Here is a 21,267-nt window from a genome sequence, read left to right as displayed (position 1 = left end):
GAGAGTAGCCATGGGCAGAAGTTGGCTGCAGATGAGGCTGAAGTCCTACATCAAAGGTTGGGTAGAAAATAGTATTTTGTATCTGAGATAATACCAGAGGATGTGTAACTGTGTGAAAAAAGTATTTTTTGCAAGAAAAAAAAGAAGTCATTTTTAAGAAGTAAATAAATACAGGTTTAGAAAATGGCAAATGGGCTAGAATAATTTATTCTCTCAATCCTAAAATATTTACATCCTTTGTTCTGTTGTAGACACAAAAGGTAAGAGACCCCAGTGAGTTAACGAAAGAAATAAGCATGCAAATCAATTTCAGACAAGAGACATCAGTCACAAATTTGCCACTGGGTGATGTTTAACAGTCTGAGAGTAATGAAAGGAATTTTCAGGAAGAATAATTTACATGTTCTGGGCTATGCATGTGCTGAAGATGATGTCATACCCTGAAAGAATAACTATGCAGACCATAAATAGTATTTCAGCTAGAGATTTAACACTTACATTTCAAGATGGGAGTGTGTTTTAGAAGAAAATGCTTTTCTCTTTATCCAAAGAAGGATACTTAAAATCATAAAGTAAGTTTAATTGTTAAAACTGCTACACAGTGATACATTGTAATGAAAAGTGAGATGCATGTGATAAAACAGAGGCATGACTTAATATACGGAGCCCAGGAATGGGAGGCAGGGGGAGACCTTGAATCCTTTTTGCGCTATGTCATTGACTTGCTTTGCGGCCTGAGGCAAGACCCCAGTTTGCCTCCCAAGAAGCAGGGAGGGAGGTCACAGGGTTGCACCCTGCATTACAGGGTCACCTGCAGTGCAGTTAGGATTCCGTGTGGTGCCTCCTGGCCTTGGTGCAAGTGTAGCTGTCTGTCTAAAGGGAATGGAGCTGAGGCAGCTGCATCTGCAAAAGCTGTGAGAACCTTAGGTTAAAAGCATGGGGGATGTGCATGTTTACTTACCTAGTGCCTGCACTGACCGGTACCAATGCTTCAATATTTAATAAAACTCAGATCTTGTGTGCATTCAGATGAGTAGCAAAAAGCTAGACTTTTTTTAGATGCAAAGGTGCAACTTTAAAACCATACTTCAGAAATTATAAAATTGTGCTTGCTCCTGGCTCTGATGGTTAACCCCAGAATTAGTACAGGACAGTTGGAATGCAGTTAATAACCCTGAGCAGGTACTATTTTACCTTCCATGGCCACAGTCTGTGCTTCATCATTCTGTTGACTGCATCAGACTGACAAGTTCACACAAAGGCTGTTGGATTTTGAAACGGTTCAAAAAGGTCATATTCCTGCACTGTCTTTGACTTTCTTCCATTGTCTCTTTTCCATAGCAAGCTTCACTATCCCACTGGGACTTGTGATATTTGGGTATCATATTAAGCACTTTATCTAAGCTCTCTGGAAATACCTACTTACTGAGCTGTACTCACACACATCTGCTACTCGCTTATTATACTAGAAAGCTCATAGACTTTTCCCTCTTGCTTTATGGGAAGCTGTCTCACAAATGGCACTCTGGAGAGTTAAACCTTTTTCTGGAAAAGACTGGAGGAAAAGAAAGCTATGAAAATAGATTCATATAGAATTAAATACATTAATGCTGCTCTATTGGTTCTAGACTATATGCTCAATCTTTTTCTCACCATTTCCTAAAAGTATAGTTCATTGTTTGCACAGTCTCCATGTTTGTTACATTTGAGGAAAGGATCTTTCTTACTGTCCACCTCTAGGATTTCTGCTATGTAATTTTAATGTATGAGATATATAACTATTTAATATATAATTTCTGAAAATAATGTGGTTTATTTTTAATTTAGCATAATATTTACCTGCGGGGAATATAGGAGAGGTTTCTGTGGCTGTATTGTGTAATAGGGATGAAAACATAGCCTTTCTCTTGGATCCACAAGTTTACTCTCCAGGTAGAACTGTTTGCATCATGTAAAGGATGAGTTAAAAAAATGCAGGCAAGCCACAAAGTTTTTGCCTGGCTTCCTTTCTTCCACAAGGGAAGAAGCACATCAGGCAAACCTCCCTTATTTTGTCTGTGCCAAGCACTGCTGTTTTGGCTGTAGCAGCTGCTGTAGCTCTAAGGCTGAAACAGCAGCTGCCAAGTACTGCCTTGAGGTGCTGGATTTTTTTTTCTCTAATCCCTCCATCCTGGGTTTATGCTGAGCCACAGTGCACTCTGTTCCTGTACAGGATTTAAGAATTGGGCAGTAAGCATTAAAATAGCTCCAGGTGGAGGGATTTGCATCCACCTTGTCTAAAATCAGTGCAAGCCTGGAAGGGAGGCAGTGAATGTACTAAGATCAAAGAGCATTGCTACACAACAAGACAGAAGGAAACATGTTAGAATGCCCTTATCACTTTAACATATCCTGAGCCAAATATTTTATACTTGTATATACCTTGATATTGTGGAGTAGGAGGATTTAATAAGAAGAATGGAGCAGTAAAACTTTAGACATTTTCCTAATTCTTGAAAATTGATAACAAGGAAATCTGAGTGATGGGTTATTTCTTGGTTATACAGAAAAACATCTTTATACTTTGAATAAATTATTTGACCCACATTGATATCCACTGTTCCCAGAAATCAAACCCCTAGGGGAGGTATGTGAATTCCCATGGTCTAGGAATGATCACAATGGAGAAACTGAATTAAGATATGGAGGTGATGTTTGCCATTTGTTTTTGCCAGCAGCTTGCTTGTCTACAAAGCTCACCTGCAGCAATTGCATATTGTTAGTACATTTCAATTAGGCATGTACTTAAGGAGAGACCTAACTAAGGATTGTATTCAGGGTTATTGCCTCTGCAGACTCCTACAAGTTGTAGAAAACAAGTGAACAGCAAATCGCCTTTGTGTTGAAAAGAGGAAGGAAACCCAAGTTTGTCTGGAAGCTGGGGAAGTGTCACCATGTGTTTGAAGTGGCCTTCTTAATCTTTTCCAGGGTACTCATTTTGGCAGATGTCAGAGATGATACAAAGTTAGACACACCTTTGGTCTGTCCCAAACCATCCATTGGTGCTGGTGTAGCTCACTTGCAGTGCCATTTAGGTAAAAGGTAAATGTAATGAAATTATTGAATTGCTGTGGGTGTTAATCATTTTAAAAACCCAGTTGAGACATCAAACTGGAATCTAGATGAGGGGTGGAGTACTTTACTGAAAATAACATGTTGGAATGCTACTTAATGCATACTTTAGGAATACCAGACTAATGGAAGACTTACCAAATACATCTTAAGGGCTTATTCTACCTGAAAATTGAGTGGTAAGTAGTGTATTTTTATCACATCAGTCCAGTTCCTTTATCTGTCAGTAATTTCTTCTGGTGCTTGTAACAAAAAAAGCCCACCAAACAATGTTCCTGCTTTCTTCTGCTGCTTGTGTTTAACAAGCCATATCTATAACAAATAGTGTTTTTCTAACACAACTGTTTATTAAGTTCCAATCATTGCCTTCACTAGAAAGCTGCTGAAGGCAAATGGACTATTCAGTTGTCACTGAAGGCATAGTTTAATGATGCAGTGTATCTCTACACTGATGAATTCAGCCTTTTTGTTCTGCTTAATCCATGATGTGTGAAGCAGAGGGTAGCTTTGCCTTGCAGACCTGTCTGTGGGAAGCCCATTTCCTCTCCTTTGCTCTTCTGTATGTGATAAACAGAGCCTGTTTATTAAAGGAGCCATTGAGGTACAAAGTTGAAGCCTCAGGTGCTGCTTTAACAGTCCCTTTTCAGAAGGTACCGTCTCCTTCAAGCAATTGGTTTCCAAGTGGCCTCAAGCATTCCCTACAAAATTGCCTTGTTTCACTTTTGGCAAAAAAATTATACTGCTGACCCGCTGTGTGAACAGTGATGGTAAATAGTGAAGGATAGATGGAAGCATTTGGGTGAGAAATCTGTGACAGGCTTTTATGTGAAAACATTTAGTGTCTGCTCTCTCTTTAATCGCTTATTATTTTTAAGTCAGTGACAAAAACATCCTGCTGAAATAGGAACACTGGGATCCCATCTGCAGGGAGAGCTGGTGGTGTTAGACCGGCCTTACTATCCTCTAGATGAGACAGTGTATCAGGCAAACTTATTTATTGCTAGTTTTACTGTTGTTTTTTAAGGCTGCTCCTGAAAAGCTTTAGCCAGGCTTATGAACTTTCAAATGGCTGCATAAAATTATATCTTGTCTTTGTTTATCCATAACATAAAGTTATTGTGGTAAAAAATAAAATAGAGACTTCATCTTTTAGAAGTTTACTATACCTTTATGTTGCCCTCAGGCTGCCTCTATTTTTCTTGAAAGAAAGCACATTCATATTTCTTCCAGAATGGGACGACTTTGTATAGGCTAGAGCTGTTTGTGATAAATCTTCAGTCCTTTTGGTCACATGTGTATTTGAATGAAACCTAATAGGCTTTTTTTTTTTTGTCTTTTGAACATCCACATTTTGTAGCTGTGGATCAAGTGTTTTGTAATATATTGAAACATTGCTGTGACAGAAATGTGCTAGAAAAACAGGACTCACCTTTTTTTCCTGATACAGAACTTAAAAATAAGTATCAAAACAACTTACCACATATGGAATAACAACAGCCTGTGTAAGAGCAATGAATATGTTCTAGGTTTAATGTAGATGGAAATGGAAGCAGTTTCATACCTGCCAAAACCTTTTGATAATGTTTTGAAAACTGGTATTTACATTCTTTGAATTGTTTATACCTAGAAGTAACGTCCTGCTTTGGCAAACTTGGTTTAAATCCTCTTGGACATCTGACAACCGAACTGATGAATATACCGATATGCTCTGATGTTATCTTACCTGAAAGCTCATTTTCATCACAGAATGGGTTTTTTGGAAGGGATCATAGTGAGTCATCTGGTTTAACCTCCTCGCTCAAGCAGGATCATTCTAGAGCACACAGCATGGAATTGTGTCCAGGTAGTTCTTGAATATCTCCAGTAAGGAAGGCTCCTCAACCTCCATGGGCAACTTGCTCAATAGGAGATTTAAAAAAAAATAATAATTGAAGGGCTAGGATGTGAGAAACTATCCCCCAATGAGGAACTAACAGTCTGAAGATGTTATCCTCTGGTGGTTTCCTCCAGTAGGCCCAATAGGAAAGGTATAGTATCAGTCAAGATGAGTTTTAGGAATATTGAAAAAAAATGCAGAAGTCACCACCAGTATGCTGTTTTATCAAAAGCTTTACTTAATGATTCATGGTCTCCTGCAACTCCTGACTCTTCCGTGGTACAATATTGCCACATAGATGTCAGGAGTGCCATGTGGCTGCTATGCAGCTTGCACATGGTGCCAAATGATTTAATAATTATTGGGTTGTCAATCCCACATGATATCTTTAGGGCTAGGCTTACTCAGTCCAGTTTTGCAGGTCCAGTCTCACTGTTTTTCTGTCCTGTATTTTCTCCTCACTTACAGGGCAGTATCCTAGTTCCAGTCCAATACAGGGGAAGGAATTCTGTGAAGGACACCTGTTCTCTCTCTAGTCCTTCCCAGCAAAGGAGCAAAGCAGACAAGGGCTGTGCATTCATGGGAAGTGAGAGTGCTGGGACCTTTGTACTCCTCACCTTGGGAGGTGAGACAGTGTTCTTACCCTCCCTCTGGGTGTCAGCACAGATCACAGCTGCTCCCTCCTTCCATCCTTAAAAGTCGAGTGAGATCAGATCCAGCTGGGAGGTAGGACTGGGTTCATGAAAGACTGACAAGTTTTTGTGGTGCTCTCTCTTTCTACCATTTGCCCCAAGGGATGTTTTAATTGATATCAAGAAAATTCCACTCAGTATAGTCACAGTTCTTTTGGAGCAAATCAATGATCTGAGTGAGGAGTATAGAGATTACCTCCTCCTGTTGTTTGGTTTTGAGCAAAGGAGATTTACCCACTTTTATTCACTGCATGTCATGGGAACAAATGGAGGGCACAAAGCACTTTGTTCTTGCTCAGGCTCAAGGGAAAAAAAAAAAGTTCCATTTAGAAGACAGGAACCTGGGATTCTGGAGTAGAAGCCGTGTATGAGTGCCTCTCAGATGGTTCTCCATTTCAGGAAAAGTGGTGAAAGGACATCTGTTGGCAAGTTCCTCTTTTTTGGGTTATTGAAAGCAGCATGTTGAAAAACAGAGGAGATGAGGATGTGTGGGATCCCAACTGACCATAAGAAATCAGATTGCACTCTTTAAAAGAAAACTGATTACCAGACATATTAAACTTTAATCTTATTTGCAGTTAGTAGCCCCAAAGAGAATGCTTTGTTGGAGACCTTCCAAGAAAATCTATTTCAGACAGCTTGTAAAGCAAAGATGATGCAGTAGAAATAATGCAAATACAGTTCAACTTTTGCTATAATGAAGTTAGTTTATGACAACCTTTGTAACAACCTCAACAATAAATGCCATTATCCTCATTGGTAATTAGCTCTGGTGAGACAAACACTTCCCCAAATTTGATGTGAAGACACTATTTACATATTTCTTCCTTTTGAAAAAGCGGACTGTATCTGGCACATAAGTGTATGTTTTATTTCTAAGGTTTCTAAGTACCATTTAAATACTGAATGAGTGCAAAATGACCTCCACTAAGGTACTGCCTGTTTGCATTCAGTTCAAATGGGATGCTGCCTCAGATGCAGCAAACTGCCAAACCCTGGCACTGTAACCTCCTTCAGCTAGGGAGTATTTTAATCCCAGTTCTGTGAGGATTCTTTGGCAAGACTACTCCTGGCTGTAGTCCTCAGGACATTAAGTCATACTGCTGATGTGTATTATAGTTACATGTGCCTTGCCTGTGGGATCTAGTCACTGATGCTTCCCTTTACCTTGTAGATAGCCTGAACTTCAGCTCCTCATCTGGCAGCTTTGGCATTTGTCATGGTCAATTCACCCCCCTGCAGCTGTTGGTGGGCTGCAGCCAGGATGGAGACCTGTGCAGGGAACTATCCCATTAGTGCCTGGTGTAGTACAAATTACACGGGGCAGGGAGGGGCTCCTCTCCTCTACTGTTTCCCTTAGACCTGGTGTTTTATGGGGTTCTGGGCACATGAAAGGAGTGGCACAGCTTGGGCAAACATGTAACCAAAGTAAGAAAAAATAATCAAAGTTTTTTCTTTCTTCCTTCCAGGCAATTCTGCAGTCTGTATGTTAGAGGAATTTGAGAGTCTCATGAAGTCAAAGGCCTAGCATTGACTATAATTACAAACCATCACAAAGATTTTTAAAAAGTATTTATGTGTTCTCATGACTTAAAAGATGCACATGTTGTAAAAGATCCCTCCAATAGTAATTTTACAAAGTTGACTTAGTAGTGCTCCACAATCCATAAACCTGAATCTCAGTATAATTCTCTAAATACAACTGCAATAAACATAGCCCTTAAATTATAGACTGCATTTTTGAATGTTCACTTCAAAATTACATCTTTTTATATAGAGAGTTTAGTGAATTCATGTCACTTCCTAAAGTCTTTCTGGCTGTATCTAGACATCTCCCATTGACTTTTTCTTTTCATGAAATGAATAGCATTTCTGCTAAGTGAGTTTCCTGGACTTGGCAGCAATGCAATAGAATAGTTAATTGAGGTGTCATAAAGACATTCCACCAGAGGAACTTGGGATACATCCTATGGCACCATCAATCATAACAGAACAACTGTTAATCTGCTTGCATACAATAGGTCATAAAAAATAGTGTGAATTTAACACTTTTTTCAACAGGAAAGCCTGACACTTCTTGTATTATCTGTCTGTGTATAAGCACACACATATTTAGTGCCCAGCCTATAAATGCTAAATGAAGGCAGCTCGACAGCTCCTGTGTGCATTACCTCTCACAGGGAAGCTACCTGTCAATGCACACCCTGCTGGATGTATCAGCTGAGCAATGCAGCAAAGCTCAAACATTTAAGTTGTTTAAGCGCACAAGGAATCCCATTCAGCTCACGGAAGGTGAACATATGTGAGAGCCCTCCACTGGGCAAAGAATGCCTCCTTGTCCTACTGTTTATGCATTGGCTACCTTGGTATTTTCACAGGAATGTTTACTCTGTCACCTGACTACACCTTCAGGCATTTTCCAATACGTTTTTTTTTATTCAAACTGTTTCAGTCAATATTTGTCAAATCCTCTTTTAGTCGAATTCTCAGTGCACCCTGATCTTCTCAGGAATCCATCCTGCACTTTTGACTCTTCCCCAGTGAGGGGAGAAAAGGCAGATGAACTTCAAATGCAAGCACCGTGCTGCTGCCTGCACTGTCCTGCTTAAAGAGGCTGGGCCTGAAATAGCTTCAAAATATACATCAAATTATATGGAGAAACAGAGTCCTGTATGCTACCTCACAAACTAAATGCTCATCATCAACAGATCTGTGGGTACATGAGGATTCTGAACTCCATGGTTTTGTCTGAAGAAAAATCATCCCAAATGAATGGCTGGAAAACCTAAGTGCCTTTAAAAAGGTCTAGGTTACTTTGGAGGGCAGCAAGAGCAAGTACCACAATAAAAATTAACTGTTAAGGTTAAATAAAATGAAAACACCACAACTTCAAGTGTGTTGTGGATAAAGGGCTAGAACCAGACAGTGACTGAACTGAAAGGTCTTTAAAGGGAGAAATAAATGGACGCAGCAGCAATGTCCCCCTAAAAATGATGAGGCATCAGTATGACATGTGCTCAGCATTCACCTAACTTTGTCTGCACACTTTTTTTTCCTTTCCCTGTTTAAGTCCTATTTTGAATATAGGGTTTTTGCCAAGAAACTTGTTAAAAATGTTTATAATGAACACAGCATGATTTTTGGATTCTGTAAACAAATACCTCTTTAAAGTTATATATCATTTCAGAGACTTAAGATTCAGTCGTCAAGGAAACCCAGTGTTTTCTTCACTAAAACTTTGTGAGTTAGACTTTCTAAAGGGGACATACAAACTTTGATCTATAAACTTTAAAAAGCTGAATTTAAGATTGGGGAGAAGATAAAGCACTTTGCAGAATTTAGGTGGCAGAATATATCTTGTTCTGTGTGAAGTAATTTTCTAGTTGTATGGAATAATCTTAGAATACAAACGTAGTACTAGGGCAGGTATGTGACATTTTGATGCTTCCTTAGCCAGGGGCCACTGCTAAGAAGAGTCTTGTTGCAGCCTAATGATCCAATGCAACATTTGTTTCAGCTATTCGTCCCAACATCGCTGCTGGGGCACCACGTTGCCGGCACACAAACTGCCAAAGCCGTGGCCCAGCAAGGAGCTGGGAGCTGCTGCTGACCCCTACCACAAGGCGTAGCAAAGACGAGCCGGTGCCACGCGGTTCCGGCTCATCCCCGCCGATCAGACCTGCTTTAGAAGCACACGTTAGGAGCGGTGCAGCAGGTGCCAGCGCAGCAGGGATGACACAGGGAAACACCACACCTGCTCCCCGGTACAAAGCCTGCACACCCCGGAGAGCCGCCACCCGGCTGGCAGCCAAGCACCCGCAGCCCACAGGGCTGCGCTCGAAGCGCCGCTCGGCCTTCGGTCAGGGACCCCCGGGTCGATGCGTGTTGCACTAGAGCCCGCCAGAGCCGGCAGCCGCCCTCGCCCGGGGCAGGCTGGCACCGGAGACACCGGCGCCCGCCAGCTTAGCTGCGCCGGGCTGGGCAGCGGTTCCCGCCGGCGTCGGGCCCCCGCACGCCCGCGACAGCGACTCCCGCCCTGGGTAGCGACATCCCCGCCACGGCGACCCCCGCACATCCGGGACAGCGGCGGGGCGGAGCGGGGCCGCGCGGGGCGGTCGCCGCCCCTTCCCTGATCCCGCCTCTCCGCGCCGCCGCCGCCGCCGCCGCTGCCGCCGGCGATGGAGACGCGGCGCTGAGCGGGGCTCGGGCGGCAGCGGTGGTGCGCGGGAGAGCGGGCGGGAGCGCCGCCGCCGGCGGCAGCAGCGGGAGCGGCGGAGCGCGGGGCATGCGGAGCGGGCGCCGCCGGGGGGCTGCAGCTGCGGGCTCCGAGGCTCCCAGGGAGGCGGCGGCTCCTCCGCGGGGCTCCGTGTGACCGCGCTGCTGCGCCCGGAGCGCGGCTCCCAGCAGCCGCAGGAAGAGGGGGCCGAGGCGGCGGCGGTGCAGCGCTGCTCCCCGGCCGCGGAGCGAGGCGGCGAGCGGAGGCGCCGGCTCTCCGGGGCCGTAGCGGCGGCCGCCGGCAGCCCGGCAGTGCAGCGGCAGCGGCGGCCGCGCCTCAACTTGGTGCGAGGCAGCGGCCGCTGCGACGAGCGGCGTGTGTGCCCGTCCCCGCCGCCGCCCGGAGGATTTACCCTGCGGGACTCTTGTGCTCGGGCGCCCGGTGACCGGGGCGGCAGCGGCGGGGCTGGCGGCGCCCCTCGCCTCTCCCCGACGTCCGCCCCGCAGCGACGGAGAGGAGGGCCGAGGTGAGTGTGGGCTGCGGGCGCCTCGGGTTCCGCTTTCCCCCGCCCCACTCCCGGCCGCGCTGGGGCTCGGGGGAAGGGAAGCTCCAAGTTCAGGCAGCGCCGGGCTTCTTCCCTCTCCGGCCGCCTGCGGGAGAGCTGCCGCCTCGGCCGACCGCCGCTTCCTCCGAGCGGAGTGACCCCGCCGCGGTGGCCGCTCGGAGGCAGCCGGCGCCGGGGACGGGCACACACAGCCTGCGGCTGCCTTCCGGCGGCTCCGCGAGGTGCTCTTGCCGCGGAGAGGGTTGTAGGGCTGGGGACTTCCTGTTGCTGCTTCCAGGGGTCGGAGCCGCTGTGTGTCAGCAGCCTCCGGCAGCGTGGCTGTTTGTGCGTGTGTGTGTGTGCAGGGGGGAGTACCAGGGCACCATCGTCGGCTCTACCTCTTCACCGCTGTCACATCAAGTTCGTTCAGTTGATGTTACATTATTATGTAACATGTGACTAATATTTTAGAGTTTATCTTATCTGCTGGGCTCCGGATCAGCCTTATTTTATTGTATTTTAATTCATAAAGCTGAAGAGACTCGGGGAAGCTCTCATTCTAATTGGTTGCCTAAAGGAACTTGGTTTTCATGTGACTTTGGCCGTGTTAACAGAGGGTTACTACCTCCTTCCACTCTAGGAAAGCAGAAGTGCGTGTCTTCTGCCCCCTCTACCTCCGCCCCCTCTTACATTATGGAGCATGGGCAAGTTTCTTTAGGTCCCGCTTGTTTTTAGTAGATTCTGGAACCTGCCACTTCGTGAACTTAGAGCGTGAGATACTGAAATAGAAACTGATTTTTGTGCAGCAGCTGCTGAGAGAAATAACTTTTATGGCGATGAACAGGAGTGAAACAGCCTCCTCGGTTTATATAAATGATGTTGGCACTACATGAACTGTAAATGAGCATAGCCAACAGCTGTGCAAACCAAAACTATGTAACTAACCATGTATTATTATAGCTTGCTGCTCTCAACTTCGTTCCTTTGCAAAGACAGAGAAGATCATGCTACCCTGAACACTTGGAGCACTACAGAACTTGTTTTTCTTGTAAATACAAAGAATTACTTATCTTGAAGATAGCACTTGACTTTCTAGTGCCAGCTTCATCATTTTCTGTGACTTGGAATTGTGTCTGTGTCCTCCTGTGATGCTGGGCTTTTTTTAAAGTTGTATTGCTAGCACTTTGAATTTGTTTGCTGCATTTTCTCAGGCTTACTTGTGAAACAAGAATGTAAACCTGAGACAGTTATTGTCAGTAGGGAAATTGTGGCAGCATGGTCATCCTCGGAAAAATGATACAAACATTACCTGGCAAGGACACCACACACGAGTCATCCTTGATATCAAGGTGATAAGGACGGTACATGGATGTTTACTGGATGATGTCTGTCTGCTCAGAATTCAAAGACACTAATGAAAGTCGTGAAAATGCTTTGAAAACACCATGTGACAGTCATTTCTTAGCCTAGTGGTGAGGTGGTACTGTTTCACTTTTATACAAAAATTTATTCCTCCCCACTCATCATCTCAAAGTGAATTTGTTCGAATGAGTTCAGGAATAAGTTGTACAGAAAAAGAATGGAGGTAATTTAGAATAAATTTCAATACTGAATTGCTGAATTAGGTAAATAGTATCCTGCTGTCCTTGCATTGTTGCATATGTGTTGATAACCCATATGTTAGCTGATAAACTTTTAAAATATTTTTCTGTATTCTTTCACAAAAGGAGTGTTATCTTTGTCTTTGGTCAGTGAACAAAAAGTAGCTCCAGGGACACGCATCTAAAAATAAAGTACTTCCAAATATTTAAACCCTTTGAATGCAATTTGCATCATGTTTTGTTCAAGAGACAAGAGATTCTTGACAGATTTTACATCTTATATTTCTAGTAGGTTTTGGTTTTTTTCATTTTAGGGCATATGGTGTCCACGTAGCACAAAAGTTTGATTCACAGGACCATGATGGTATGGTCTTTGGCTCTGCAGTCTTCCCCAGCCTGTGTCTTTAGATGTCTTCTCATGGAAGTGCAGGGACCATCTCTAAACTCAAGCTGAGCTGGATAAGGAGCTGTCAGTGCTTATAAAGAAAAGAAATCACTCACAAATTCAAATAAATTGATTTTTTGTGTGTAAGGTACATTAAAATACCTTTTAATAGCTGTAATAGTGCTGTTTAAAATGGTGCTGTTTCATACTTAACCAATCACTTCATTAAGAATTTTGGAGTTCTTTTATCTGCCTTAAATTCAAAACCAAAATCTGGAAGCATGTTATGCTATCCTTCAGGCCTTATAGTGCATCATTTGCTTTTCTGTGTTGCTCTTTGATTTTTAAAGTTTGTTTGGAAGGAGGTGGTTTTGGTGCCCCCCCTCCTCCTTTGAAGGGTCAACATGTTGATTTAGTATTGAAATTGGGACACTGGAGTTTATCTGGAGTTCATCTGGTTGAATAACTCATGGCAGATACAAGAAGTGTTAAAGAAGGTAAATGTTGAATACTTCTGTCATGGTATGTGTCTTGCACCAATACTTAATAGAAGTAGGCTTGGATCATTACATGGGATGTTCTTCATCCCAAACAATTTTTTCTGTCTTCCTTTGAATAGTGATAGATTACTTATTATAAAGATGCACTAGACAGAAGTGAATATTCAATTATGCATTGTATCAAAAAAGAGTATCTCTGGACTGTATATTTCCTGCTTTCACTGAGCAGCATCTTAATTTTTGAGGTGTAAATTATTTCCTTTCTGTTTACATTTAGTCTTCTTATAACTGTGTTTTTTCATTCTTTGTCTTCTGACCCTTTCTGCTGGATTTCTAATTCTTTACCTAGTATAATGCTGCAGCAACCTTTTTCAGGTCATCATTAAGAATGAAGCAGTAGTTTTATATGAAGGCAGTTTTGCTAGTGCTTGCCACTGCTGCTTTTGAATCTTGATACTTTTAATTATCAGCAGCGAGGTTCTCATATTGAGCAGACATCTTCCCTGAGTTCCACAGGGATGCTTGTAATCCTCTTGTTTGTACTAGGCCTACTTAATTTAGAAGGTTGCTGACCATACTAGTAATTATTTAACTTTCAGTGACACTTCTTCTGCATTTATTAACATTGACTTTTATCTGCCAGTGTATTACCTGTACGCCATGGTTGTTTAACTTCCAGTTGGTTGTATTTTTGGACTTAAGTACTTGATCAACCTATATAACTATTAACTTTTCTGCTTTTTTTTCCAGGTCATTAATTAGTGCTTTTAAATGTTGCTAGCTTTGTGGATCCTTGAAGCATCCTGCTGTTAACCTTTTGTTGTGTTCCAAGTTTGATTACATATTCCTAGTTCAAACTTCCTGCTTCTTAGCTAGGAATAAAATACTTAAAAGAAAACATGACAGAAATATTGAAAATATATCTTCAGTGTTGAAATCATGGCTTTTACTCAACTGTTAGCACCAGGTCTATTCCTGACAGAAGTACTCTAAATTTAGTATCCCCAAATAAAATGTTTTAACTGCATGCTTGTCATAAAAGCACTTTGACACCATCTTCCGCTAATTCTGGCAAAGCATTTTTTCCCCTTTACAGTCTTTCTAGAGAGCTTAATCCATTATGTGAAATCAGCCCATTGTAAAAATCAATGGAATTGATATACTTTTAGCTAATGTATTAAAGAGCTGGCTAACTGCTCTATTATTCACTTTTTGATTACTTAAATACAGTTTTGCAGTATGAAATATGAAGGTTCTTTAGGGGCATTTACTTTTGGCAAATTGGAAGCTTGTGACTTTGAGCACTGCATAAATTATCTCATACATGTGCTGTTGTAGGAATTCCCAACTCTTGGAGGCATTATTACCATTGGGTTCACATTAAGGTCTTTTTATAACCCACAAAAGAGAATCAGCTTGAATTCTAAAGCCCTTCACTATGCATCTTGCTGAGTGCTGGTTTGTAGTCCCTTACAGGAAAAGCGATTTTGATTCCTCCTGTCTTTGACCAGTGGATCTGAACAGCCAGCATGGAAAAGGTGTGTTTAGCTCATAACCTCAGTTGTCATTGAAAGCACATGTGCTTGGAGACTTGGTTAGTTTAGAAAAGGTACCCTTGGCAAGTTAGTCTTCCTAAACTGGCTTTTGATACCATTTGCCGATCTTGTTTTAGTGATCCAGAGCTTTATTTTCAACTATTAAAAACCCTTGCGAATAAAAACCATGTTTTTGTTGTTTTGGTTTTTTTTTTTCTTTCTCCTCTCCTTAAGCGGTAAACTGTGGTATGGCAATTGACTATGAATAGACTTCAAACCAGTTTTTTTCTTTTTCCTACAGTATTTTATTTTGGCATTAGAGTGGTCAGTTTCATTTCTTTGGAACTAAAAAGTTATCCTTGAGAGTAAGAGGTTTGTAATGGTGCCATTTCATTGGAATCAGTGTTTAATGACCACAGCAACTCTCATTGATAGTTTCAGCTCTATTGTCAGACTACCATTTAAGAGAAATATACAGGTAGGAATCTTATTTAAGGAGGGAAGTGTTTTCATACTTTTTTTTCTTGTGCCATGCTGGTATCAACTTTTAGAAACTTTACTCTTTTAGAAAACTTATCCAACAGATAATCCAGTTCAGTGTTTTGCTGTCTAGCTGAAAGAACCTTAACATCCTTTGGAGGCAGAATGTGTGAACTGCTCTTTTGTTCCTTAATCCTCATCTTACTTTATAAGACTTTGTCCTGTAAATTGCAAGCCAGTGTAATATTGTAAATTTTTTTGAAAATTTTACTTTGTTTTCACTGGTACCAATATTGGTTAAAGTGTGCAAGTGGTTGAATCTCTAGGAATTATATTTTTTTAAATAGGATTTCTTCACTGTAGATGAAGTCTTAGTGTTGTGCAAATATTTCTTTGTAATGGGATGCAGTACTATTTTCATGTTGAGTTCCAATATATCTTCCTGTAACAGAGTTCTTGATGCATAGATGAGGTCATAGGACAAACTTTGTCATCCTGGTTATGTGGAACAATTGAGTCAGAATGATATTCAGCATCTAAGTTGCTTGTGAAAACTTGTTACAGGCAAGGGAGAGGGTATGTCATGTTCTTTGACTTTTCATTTTTACAGTGCATTAGAATAGACTCCAGAATTTCAGCTGGTGCTTCCTGTCAGCCACAGGAATGATGAAAATAACAGAGCACATACATATCTCTCAATAAGTAGTTTGACAGGAGGCAGGAATACTGGTCTGATTTTACAGGCACCACATGAGAAAGGCCAATAGAACCTGAAGAACTTGAATCCCGATCTGTTTACTTTTCCTTAGCCACGGGTTATTGTTATCCTATCTCTTTTTCATGCCTTTTAAACCTTCTCTCAGTATGCTAGCGGTGCTTTAGTGCAAATTGCAAATGATAACCAGAATTGCGCTGACAATTAAAAGGAAGGTGATAATGACAGAGGATTCTTCCAGGGAGAAGGAAACAAATTTTGGGGTTGGTTGGGCTTTTGAGTTTACCCTTTTTTTTTTTTTAAGGGTTTGTTTGTTTGGTTTGTTTTGGTGTTTTTTATTTGTTTGTCAGATGTCTGTGAGGAACAAACCAGGGGAAGATGGGAATACTGGTAACAGAATACTGGTATATATAGAGAGATTTGAAAATTCTTATTAGATACCTGAATGGTGAAGCTGACTGAAAAACAGAATGAAAAATTGATCAAATGACTATGTCTGTCTATAAAGACAAGGAGGTATTTAGTATTGGTTTGAATTGCAGAATATGCTGAGTTGGAAAGGACCCACAAAGATCTTTGAGTCCGACTCCTGTCCCTGCACAGGACCGTCCCCAGGAGTCACACCTTGTCCAAACACTTCTAGAACCTTGTCAGGCTGGTTGACCACTCCTCTGGGGAACCCAGGCACTTCCAGTGCCTGACCACTGTCTGTGTGAAGAACCTTTTCCTCTTGTCCAACCCAGACCTTCCCAGACACAACTTCAGGCCACTCCCTCAGGTCCTGTGGCTGATCACCACAGAGATGAGATCAGTGTCTTCCCCTCCTCTTCCCCTCATGAGAAATTTGTAACCATGGTGAGGTCTCTCCTCAGTCTCTTCCAGGTTGATCAGACCAAGTGATTTCAGCTGCTTCTCTTTCAGCTTCCTTCAAGCCCTTCACCATCTTTGTTGGCCTCCTTTGGACATTCTCTAATAGTTCTATGTGTTTCTTGTATTGTGGTGCCCAAAACTGAACACAGTGATCAAGGTGAGGCTGCCCAAGAGCAGGAGAATCCCCTGCCTTGACCAGATGTCTCCACAACAACGTTCAAAAATGAGTTTAACTACCATGGCCAGGGTGAGCAAGGACTAAGATCAAGCATAAAGCTGCCTCTCACCCCAACCCAACAAGCAGATGGGTAACAAGTAGATGTCATTTCATGAGGTCAGTTCTTAACTTTACTAGATGTTAATTTTTTTAAAAGAGTAAACATACCCCATGTAAAATAGGCTTCCAAATCTTCTGATGGCCCAAAAGCATATTAGTTGTGGGCAAAAAATTAAGATTGATCAGAGTTGTCTTTTCACTCTGTGATATTCATCAGTTTGATTACGACTATGAATAATTTAGCATTAAGAGCAGCCCAGGCTCTTATGTGCATATCCTGTTCATTATGTTTCTGCCTTAAATACATTCAATTGAGAACATTCACTGATGGAGCACTTTTAAAGTATCTTTAAGGACTCATTTAGGTTAAAATTAAACTAATGGATTTATTTAATTTTCAGTTCATTACATACTTAGGGTAATTGGGATTGATACACTTTTCAAACACAGAAGCTGAAACCAAATTTTAGGTGCAAAACTCAGCTTTAACTACTGTTTCCAGACAATACTTCTGTTAGTAATTATTTCTGTTTGTCCTGATTAGAATATTAATTTGGATGTCCAGTTTGTGAGTTTGCCATCAAGAAATTAAGTATGCATCTGCACATAACTTGTTTTTTTTAGATGACTTTGTGGTTTTTAAGGCTACTGTCTATAGTGTCATGTGAATTAATCAAATATCTGCTATCCTTATCTTTGAAAAATGGTTGAAGAGGGCACACCAGAGCAGTCCCAAAGAGATACTTGAATAACAGCTCTACTTAGAATAGCAAAGAAAACCCCCACCCCTGCTAGCAGTGTGTAACTTTGTTCATCCCTTTTCCAATGTACTCTTCCAATTTTTTCTTCAGGGCTTGCTGATTAGAAGTTTTAGAAAGCTGGGTACTTAAATTAGTAATAGTTTAGTAAACTTGTTTTGTTTTCAAATTCTGGAGATAGTGTGGATGTGTACACATCATACAACAAATATTAAGCTTCCTAAGGTGCAGCAGAGGTGCTATGATTTATTTGAAATACATATTTCAAGAAAAAAGAAAGTCATCCCTTAAGGCCCTCTGTCTGCAAAGAATGGTTATATAGCTGAAGAACTTCTTCAGGCTGATGTTTCTAAATATTTGATTTTGAGGCTTATTTTTGTGAACTGAAAGTCTCAGAAATGGCATGAAAAATAGAAAGTTGTTCCATAACTTTAGGAAGTAGAAAAGCACACTACCACCTCCATGAGCCCTAATGCAGGTCAAAAATACACTCTGTACCATCTTAGAGTCTTTGAAAGGACTTTAGATTCTTACTGGGGCTTGTTCCTTGCTCTAGTGCTGTGTGTGTATAAGCAGGGTTACAGATAGGAAAGTCCAGTAAGTTAAACATACATTTGCTTCAGACTTAGCTTTAATCTAATTATCTGCCCTCCTAGAAGAACAGCCTGGCAACCTTTTGGAAAAGTGGTCTGAGATAGCTGTGAGAAAACAACTCCAAACTGCTCAGTGCTCCCTTTCCTGCAACTTCTACTGTGGTTTAATTGGGCACTGAAGTGAACAGGGAGAACCATGTGACATGAGGGATGCTCAGGAATTCTTCATTCTTTGTCAAGTTCCCCGCTAAAACAGATCAGAGTGTGGCAGCTGCTGCTATGTTAGATTGCATACTTATCAAAAATATTTTAGTTTGTTGTTTTTTGGGTTATTTTGAGCATCAAATTGGTTTTATGTGTGATATCACAGATTTTATGGACACTGGAATAAAATAATTTGAAATTGTGTAGCCTAAGCTGCCCTTAAGGATGATGTTGATCTATGCAGAGTTCCAGAAGTAAATGGCTGATAATCTAGCCTTCAAAACAACTGATGTTATGAGGACTTAAAATTGTTCTTAGTATAGCTTTAGAAAAAAATAGTCTTCATTATAGGTTTTTGTGTGCTCTAAAATTTGTATTTGATGTTTGGCTGTGAATAGATTCATTGAATTGCTGGGAGCTGCATTAATATTTTATCAAGTCTAAAGTTGTGTGTTGGTAGTTAAAATACTGCTTGTATTTTAACTTTGTTGTTGTACAAAATGTTGAAGAAGAGAAAAGCATTGGTACCATGACTGCCCAGTGACACTCACGGACTCCTGCAGAAAATATTAAGCAATCCATCAACTCTTGCAAGAGTGCAGTTGGAAGATATTTAATTGTGGTACATCAGAGCATCTGAAGAAAATCTGAACTTGGATAATTGAAAGGCATGTGATACAGCTTTTTTTTTTTTTTTGCTTTTACATATTCAAATGCTATTTCATAATATTATTCACATTATTCTGCTATGGTGTCATGTCATCAAATGAAAAAGAGTGTTTAGAAAGCATGAAGAATTCAAGGAGTCTAGTGAGCAACCAGAGCTGGTTAAAACATTTTAAAGTAATTAATACATTATGTATGCAGACTCAGCACAAAACTTTTTTCTCTAGCAAAATATACTTGACAAATTCTGTATCTAATTTTGTGCTGCAGTTCTAAATCATAAAATCTTTATACCTGCAGTAGTTAATTAAAAAAAATTACGGTAACCAATGCCCACAGGAAACAAAGTAATCTTGTGTATTGAATTTGTTAAATCTTTAAAAAAAGAAACCCTATAGAAACCATTAAACCAACCCCCTTGTTACTAGATGTTATTTATCTTCTTTCCTTTCCTCCTCGTGTTTCTTTCTTTTAGTTGCTTTTGGATCTTGCAGCGCTGTCAAATCACATCTTTTATTCTGTCTTTCCATGTCCAGGAAAACTAATCACTCTTCTGCAGGCAGTTAATGCTTGAAATCTGCTGTGTGCAAGAAACCAATTGACCCAATCTCAGCTGGGATCCGATTCATGAAAGTACAACAATATGTAATTTTCTTGCTTTGGATCATATCAAAGCTTTCTTATGCAGTTTTAGACTATTATGACTATTCATTCCTCTCCCCAAATTGTTCTTTCCCAAACACAGTAGGAGCTTCTAAGAGCTTGAAACAATGGTTTCTCTATATTTTGCGAGTGTTATGTATATTTGAGAGGCATCTAAGGACTCCTTTTTTAACCACATTTTCCTCTGTATGGAAAACTTCATAAAACATCTTGCTTTCTGTCAGTAAAACAATGCCTTTTATTGGTTTTTTTTATAGTATACCTCATGTTATTTACAGTAGAGTTGGATAGCAGTGAGTTGTGGTCAGTAGTTTGCACTAATCTGCTAGTTTGGATCATGAGCATTTTTAATCAAAGAATCCACAATGGAATGATTTTTAAGGTGAACAAACTGTCTTTATGACCACTTCTGTGCAGAAGAGTTAAATACCATGCACATCAGGCACTTATTTCCAAATCAGATGTTTGACCTTGCAATCTTCATAGCTACATTTTCAACTCTGTGACTGTAAAAATATTTGAAACTAACTTTCTGACAACCAAACCATCTTTTACTGCTATGATTCACTACCGCTTCCGTCGGCAGGGATGAGCTGTGTGGGATATTTCTGTGGAGCAAACCCAAGAGGAATTTTTCATTATTCTAAGAGACTGTTTGCATCTTTATCTGTCACTTGTAAAATGCTGGCTAATTGTTAGTTTAAAACAGCTTATATCAATTATTGTTGTAGCACACCACCTTAGGTTTCCATGATTTGTGATTTCTCCATTTCTTCCATTTCTCTGGGTGTGTGATGAGTGGTTGGGTGAATCATTAATTTTATTCAGAAGAACATGGTAATGATTCAAGAACGAGAGTGGAGAAATGTATCCAAAGGAAGTCAAAATAATAGAGTAATTTGGGGGTTTTGATACATGGTTTCACATTTCTTAGAGATCTGGCTGTCTGAAACTGAAGCTCAGTGTTTTCCAGAAAATCATCACTTTTAGTGTAACTCAAGAATTTAAATTTAAAAAAAAAAGGAAATTACCTCAAAGTCAGCTAACTGAGAATGTTCATTTTACTGTACTGGTGCTTGGAGAGTATCCAGAAAAGATGTAAGGTCTTTTTTTTTCCTTCACATGTGAGTTATTATTGACATAATTTAATTTTCTAAAGATGTTTCAATGTAGTTTGAATAGCTTAATGAGTTTCTTTATGTTTTAACAATTTATTAAACTGTTACCTAAAAGGTAAAACTAGGATATGTCAGGGAAGTGAGACAAGGCTTTAAGAGCAAAATGAAGACTGGTGTATTTGAAGTAGATTGAAGTCTAGTTATGGTCAGGCTTATTGAAAAGGAAATCATCACAATGGCCCAACTGACAAACACTGTGTTTAAAACTTCCATTTCCAAGTCTTAGTTTTTGAGGAAAGGAGTTTAGCTCTTTTGGTGGTGGCTGGAACTGGAGAAGTTTAGCCAGTCTCATGCATACTTGTTGAAGAATTATCTTCCTTTTCCAGAAGGGATTTGTTTCAGATGGATGGGTAAAAAGCCAAAAAAAATCATAGAAGCTTGAATGTTTATGGAGGAACATAAA

The 21,267-nt window shown here is 40.8% G+C and overlaps 1 protein-coding gene across 1 annotated transcript in view; it reads left to right on the top strand.

The window, feature by feature from the left end:
• Window positions 1–10,288: 10,288 nt before the first annotated feature.
• Window positions 10,289–21,267, top strand: part of GALNT1 (polypeptide N-acetylgalactosaminyltransferase 1) — an 86,664-nt gene continuing 75,685 nt past the window's right edge. Inside the window, 1 exon segment of the mRNA XM_030963588.1 lies at window positions 10,289–10,421. The gene's annotated coding sequence lies outside the window, so the exon portion shown is untranslated.

The sequence above is a fragment of the Camarhynchus parvulus genome, chromosome 2, assembly GCF_901933205.1.
Source record: "Camarhynchus parvulus chromosome 2, STF_HiC, whole genome shotgun sequence".
Classification (NCBI taxonomy): domain Eukaryota; kingdom Metazoa; phylum Chordata; class Aves; order Passeriformes; family Thraupidae; genus Camarhynchus; species Camarhynchus parvulus.
This window is presented reverse-complemented; position numbering and strand designations above follow the sequence as displayed.